We start from the raw sequence: 6,996 nt of genomic DNA, 5'->3' as shown, positions 1-6,996 counted from the left end.
CTCTCTGTGTCTCTGTCTCTCTCTCTCTCTCTCTATCTCTCTCTCTCTCTGTGTCTCTGTGGGTGCGGCCGCACACACCTGTTGCTCCTGCTCCAACGTGGGTGTGAATGGAGGCCTGGGCTCAGGTGAAAGCCTGAGCCCGGCCCTAGAGAGAGGTGAACCTGTGTCTTTTCTTCGTGTGTATTAGCCTGCGATAGTAGCAGTTTTAATACTGCTGTTGTTCATCTGTCTGTGTGTTTGTCTGTGTGGTTGTTCGTTTGTCTGTCTGTTCTTTTTGTTGACTGTTCGTTTTATTCGTTTACTTGTCGGATGGATGGTGTGGTGGTTGGTGTGGTGTGGTTGGTGTGCTTGTTTGCCTGGTGTTTGTTAGTGCGGTTTTCGTTTGTCTCTGTTTGTTGTTTGTGGATTGTTCGTTTTTTGTTTGCTTGTCGGCTGGTTGGTGTGGTGTGGTTGGTGTGGTGTGGTTGGTGTTGTGTGTGGTGTGGCGTGTTTGGTGGTTTGTTGGTGCGTTTTCGGTCGTCTCTCGTTTTATTGTTTGTTGGTTTGTTCGTTTTCTTTGTTTGCTGGTCGGCTGGTTGGTGTGGGTGGTTGGTGTGTTTGTTTGTCCGTGTGTTTGTTGGTTTTGTTTGTCTGTCTGTCTGCCTAGTCGTTTGTTCGGTTGTGTGCTGTTGTGTGTTTGGTTTGTGTGGGGCTTATTAACTTCTTGCTTTCTGTTTTTTATTACGTTTATTTCTCACATTAGCCGGGGGGTGACGCCCTGAGTTTCTCAGCATTATCATGGCGCAGTACCCCAGGCTAGAGTGTCCTAGCGAGGGGGAACGGGGGTGACTCTGCTTCCCGCCGCCCGAGGACCACAGCCGAGGCCCGTCGCAGAGCGCGGTAGCCGAGTGCGTGGGCTCCGCCGGTGTCCTGGCTCGCACAAAGGCAGGACCGCGGCGTGGTCGTGTACGTGGAGAAGAGGGGATGGTGGCGAGCCTGGCAGAAGACGGGGATCACCGTCTGTGGACGTGTACGTACAGTGCACCTCGCTCTCAACACCAGCCACCCGGGTGATCATCTCGGGAGCCCCCCCTTTTCTAAAAGGCGCGACACTGAAGCAGGATCTCCAACGGTTCGGACGGTAGTACGAACGTGACGATGCTGCCGCTCAGACCTCGGAACCCGAAGCTGGCGCACGTGATGTCCTCACAACGCCAGGTGTATATAATCCCCAAGGATGGGACAGCGGACGTGGACTTAAACTTCAAGTACACGTTAGAAGGGCACACCTACACGGTATATGCATCGTCGGCGGCGCCACGATGCTACGGGTTGTGGTGGCACAGGGCACACCCGTAGGGTTTGCCCGAAGGAAAAGAAGGTAAAGACGGTGCCGCCTGAGGCAGCACCACCGCGGGGGGCCGAAGGGCCACAACAACGGCCGCAGCAGGCACCGCCACCGCTGCCGTCGCGACAGCGGCAACGGGCGACATCGCCGCCACCGCCGCAGCAAATGCCGCCGCCACCGCCGCCGCCCTCCAACGGCGGCAGCAGCCAGCAGCAGCAGCGCGGCAGCAGCAGCAGCAACAGCAGCAGCAGCAGCAGCTGCAGCAGCAGCAGCAGCTGCAGCAGCAGCAGCAGCTACAGCAGCAGCAGCAGGAGGGGGAGGGCGTACGGCAGCAGCGACAACAGCAGCAGCAGCGGACACCCTCCCGCCGACGATGAAGTAGGCTGCGATAATACGATGGACGACGACGGGGAAGGGGAGTTCACCGTCGTCGAGACGCGGACGCGGAAAAGGAAGGCCAGGAGGGACGCCGCAGAGAAAGGAGGCGGTGGCACCCGGCCGAAACGCACCGTGGCCACAGCGACGGCACATGACCGGAGGTGAAGGCAGCTGCAGTGGCGGCAAGCAGCGACGAGCTGCACGGCCGCCGCAGCGCAATAGCAGCCGGCGGTGACGGGACCGAGCCGCAGGTGTCCGCGAGGGCGACCACTAACGGAGCCGACTCGCTTGACGGAAGCAGGGGGGGAGAACGACCACCCGAGCTGGACCCGGCCACCCCCCCTCCCCTAGAGGGAGAAGGAGAAGAGCCGGACGTTGAAGAAGTGCTCGTCAAACAAAAGGGGCTCGGAGACAACACCCGCCCCCCCCCTGCCCGACGGAGCACGAGAGGGGAAAACCATGGCGGAGAGCCAGATGGACTCGGGAGTGGCCTCGGAGCAACCGACCCAACCGGAGACTATGAGGCCATAGAGGAAAATGCGGACGACGCGGAGGCAGAATACGAGGTGGACGGGACCGCGAGCGAAACAAGCTACTCCAGCGTGGCGGCAGAACGGGAGTACCGCGCCCGAGGAAATCCGCCTTCACCTCGAGAAAAGTTACAACAAGCGGAAGATCGTACATACGGAGACTTTCCCCGACATAAGGGGCTTCTTGAAGACGACCCGGAAAATAGTGAGCAAACCGGAGTGGTACGCCTTCACGAAGCAGGAGGTCTTCCGACTGAAGAAAATAGCGCAAACAATGAAGAACGAGCAGCTCCTCTTCCAAGACCCCCCCCCCAGGGTCGATTGTAACGAGTGACAATTGAAACCGCGATGGCCTTTAACATCAGAATCAAGATTGCAAGCCTGAATTGCAATGGAGCCAGAGGGTGGCGAGAGGTGGCACCGTATTCGCACCTTTGCGGACGAACACAAGGTGGACGTGATGCTCCTGCAGGAGACCCACCTCGACGCCTCTCTGCACAATCAGCGACAGCACCTTGATGACACCCCCAGGATTTTTTAGTCACGGGGGAGGACCATCATGCGGGCGTTGCGATCCTGCTCAGACAAGGGTTCGCCCCAGAGGGACTGGTGTACAAGGAAATTCTGGCGGCACACCTAATATCTATGACTTTGTGCACGGGTGGCATGAAGTACAGAATTATAAACGTGTACGCACCCAGCAAGAGCAGAGAGAGAGGGGTGTTTTTCACCAACGCACTCCGCCGCACGTTAATAAAATGCAACGAGGAGGAAGTAATAGCAGTCGTAGGGGGCGATTGGAACTGCACCCTAGACCCAGCACTTGACCGAAACGGCCCGGAACCACACCCGGAATCCGCACGTCCACTCGCAAAAATTCTGCGACACTGCGGCTTTACAGACGCGTGGAGGCTGCAACACCCGTCTCAACGACAGTACACATGGCACCGCGGGTCTGCCCAAGGGAAAGTAAGCCTAGCCAGACTCGACAGGATATATATAAACAAAGAAGGGGTGAACCGGCTGAGCAACAGTAGAATAGATCCATCGGGGTTCTCCGACCATCATCTAATGTCGACGTCGCTGCAAGTCTATGGAGAGTCGCGCCGCTGCCCCTACTGGCGGATGGACGTGGAGCAGTTGGACGAGAAAGCGTTCAAGACGGCCTTCGTGGCCTGCTGGCCGCACTGGAGGAGGGAGCAGGCCGCCTCCGGCTCCAGCTCCGGCCAGCAGGGGTGGGAGACCTTGAAAACACAAGTGCGAGCACTCAGCCTGCAACTCGCGGGACAGAGGGCTGCCGTCAAACGCGATGCGGTGGGGCGCCTGGCAGACGAGTTGCTGCAACTTGAAGCCGAGACAGGTGCAGCAACGAACGCGCACGAGGACAGGGCTGAGCCGCTCCCCCTCCTGTTGGAACGGCGTCAACTCTTCAGAAACGTCACGGACAAACAAGCGCACGCCTCCTTCCTGAGGAAGAAGATGCAGCACCTCACGTACACAGACTCGCCTTCAAAATACTTCTTCAGACTCGGAGAAAGCAGAAAAACCTCCTCCGCGCCCTCACGCAATGGCAACGCCATCCTGAGCCTGTCCACCGATGAAGGGGCGACGACAGACGAGAAAGAAATCAGAGAGATCGCCACGCGCTATTACTCTGACCTGCTCCAGAGCGAACATACGCAGCAGGGAGCGGTCGAGGAGCTCCTGAAGGGAAACGCCACCCTAGGGTGCGAGGAAAGGGAGAGGCTGGGGAAGCCCTTTACCGTGGAAGAGCTGCGCGTCGCCATGGAGGGGCTGCCGAGAGGGAAAGCGCCGGGAATTGACGGACTGCCGGTGGAATTCTATGCGGCGTTCTGGGATATGCTCGGCCCTTGTCTGATAGAAATGTTAGAGGATAGTCTAAGAAGGGGAGAGATGCCTCTGAGCTGCAGGAGGGCAGTGATCACACTGCTGCCGAAAAAAGGCGACCTGCAGCAAATTCGGAACTGGCGGCCCGTCTCGCTGTTGTGCACAGATTATAAGATCATTGCCAAGGCCGTGGCGAACCGCCTAAAGATGGTGGCGGGGCTCATCATACGGAGCGAACAGACTTATTGTGTCCCGGGTCGCAGCATTCATAGCAACATACACACCGTAAGGGATGTCATATCCATGGCCGAAATGCAGAACATGGCGGTGGGGCTACTCTTCATGGACCAGGAGAAGGCCTTTGATAGAGTGGACCATGGGTATCTGGAGAAACTCCTGCTCTCTCTCGGCCTCGGCACCGCCTTTACGAAATACGTCAGACTGCTGTACGCCAATGTCCACAGCATGCTTAAAATAAACCAGCGACTGAGCCGGCCCTTCCCTGTGACAAGGGGAGTAAGACAGGGGTGCCCCCTGTCAGGGCTCCTTTATGCGCTGTCGCTGGAGCCGCTCCTCGAGAGCTTAAGGAACGCCCTGACCGGGCTGGATATTCCTGGACCCGGGGAGGTGAGCGTAAAACTTTCGGCGTACGCGGACGACGTGTGCGTGGTGATTAGAAGCCAAGACGACGTCGCCGCGCTGAGCCGGGCTGTAGGGAACTATGAAAGAGCCACGAGTGCCAAAGTAAACTGGCAGAAGTGCACGGCGCTGAGGGTCGGACCACAGAACCCCACACAGTTAGGGACCCTTCCGGGCGGGGTAGCGTGGCGGGAGGACGGGGTCCGATACCTCGGAGTGTACCTGGGCGACCCGCAAACGGTCCGGAAAAACTGGGCGGACCTGCTCGAGAGGCTCGAGGCAAAGTTGGGAGCGTGGCAGCACTTCCTACAGCACTTGTCCTTTCGGGGGAGGACACTGGTCGCGAACAATCTCGCTGCCTCTATATTGTGGCACACGACGAAGGTCCTCCAGCCCCCCAGATGGCTGATCGTGAAGGCGAACAGAGCGCTCGTTGATTTCGTCTGGGCAGCCAAACACTGGCTGAGGCCGGGTGTCTTGCACCTGCCGTTGGACGAGGGCGGGCAGGGACTCACGGACGTCGCCGCCCGGATTATGGTGTTCCGCCTTCAGGCTGTGAAGAGCCTGCTCTACGACCCGGACGAGGCACCGTGGAAGTCACTGGCCGCTGCCCTGCTGAGGCACGCAGGGGGACGGCTTGGATACGGGAAAGAACTCTTCCTGGCGGACCTCGCCCGCATTGACTGCACGGGGCTCCCCCTGTACTATCGCAGCGTTGTGGAGGCGTGGCGGAGCTTGGAGTGGAAGAGAGAGGACCCGTACGGTGGCATGGGCGCCTTCATGGAAGAACCCCTGTTCTACAATGACCTTTTTGCAGACATCCGGCAAGAGAAGACGATGGCACACCGTTTCGCCACAGCCGGAGTGCGGGCGGTCAGGGACCTTGTGGAAAACCGCGAGGGAGGCCGCAAATGGAAAAATGCGGCCGAAATAAGCCGAACCGTGGGCCTTCGCACTGCACTGGCCGGAGAAAAAATACTGCGTGCGACACTCACAGTGGCCAAAGGCCTGCACCTACACTTGAATGCACCAGACGACACAGGCCACGATCACACGTCCCCTCCCGCCTTTCCGGAGCTGCGCATCGCCGGTGTACAGCCCGCTGGGCGAAGTGACACTGGGATGCTGTTAAAACTCGAGAACTGTGAGGGCGGCGCCCTGAAGAGCGCCTCCAAGAAGGCGCTGTACAACTGCTGCGTGAAGGTCTTACACCGGCGAGCCCTTGAGGACCTGCCCTGCACGAAGTGGGCAAAGGTGTTCCCCCCACTGATTGATGTCACCCCTCAGTGGGCTGAGATGTACAAGGCCCCGGTGGCAAAGCGAAGCGGGGACCTCCAATGGAGGTTGGCCCACTGGACCCTACCCTCGGCGGCGTGGGAGGAGCGAGTCAACCCGGGAGCATCCGACGCGTGCGTCTTTTGCGGCCAGAGGGAGGACCTCGCCCACATGTATGTAAAGTGTCGGAGACTGGCACCGCTCTACCAAACGTTAAGGAGTGTCTTTCAGAAATTGGAGATACCTTTCTTCGAAAGCACGCTCGTGTGCGGGGTGCGACGTAGCGTAAATAAACGCCACACGCTGGCGAATTTCGTCGTCGCGCAAGCTAAACTGGCGATTTATAAGACACGGAAAAAGGGAAGACTCAAAGACGACACAAACCCAGACAGCAACTGTTCGACAGTTGCAATGATGAGGGGCCTAATAGGAGCGAGGCTCCACTTGGAGCATGAATACTATGGCCGAGTGAGCGGAAACTACGACTTCTTTCGGGAGAAGTGGGAAGCCGGCTCTGCGCTCTGCACCTGCGAGAACGGCATACTGACAATAAACCTGTGACCGTTTTGTGTGCGTGACTGTTCGGCGGCGGGACGCGCGCGAGTGGTGCAGTGGCTGTGAGGCGCGTGGGAGGGAGCAACGCGCTCGCGAACGACGAGAGTGGCGTGCGTGCCACGGGTGTCGCTTTTTTGTTCGGTCTTCTGTCGTGACCCGCCGGAGGGAGTCTTGGTCGCATGACCACGGTGTTTTTTTGACTGGAGAAGCGGCTGGGGCGCAATTGTCGCCCCAGTAATAAAATCGTTTAAAAGTCAAAGTCTCTCTGTCTCTCTCTCTGTCTCTCTCTCTGTCTCTCTCTCTGTCTCTCTCTCTCACTATCTCTCTGTCTCTCTCTCTCTCTCTGTCTCTCTCTCTGTGTCTCTCTCTCTGTCTCTCTCTCTGTCTCTCTCTCTGTCTCTCTCTCTCACTATCTCTCTGTCTCTCTCTCTCTCTCTGTCTCTC

This window comes from Lethenteron reissneri, chromosome 57 (assembly GCF_015708825.2).
Source record: "Lethenteron reissneri isolate LAM-NWPU_2019-01 chromosome 57, ASM1570882v1, whole genome shotgun sequence".
Classification (NCBI taxonomy): domain Eukaryota; kingdom Metazoa; phylum Chordata; class Hyperoartia; order Petromyzontiformes; family Petromyzontidae; genus Lethenteron; species Lethenteron reissneri.
Note: the sequence above shows the minus strand (reverse complement) of the source record.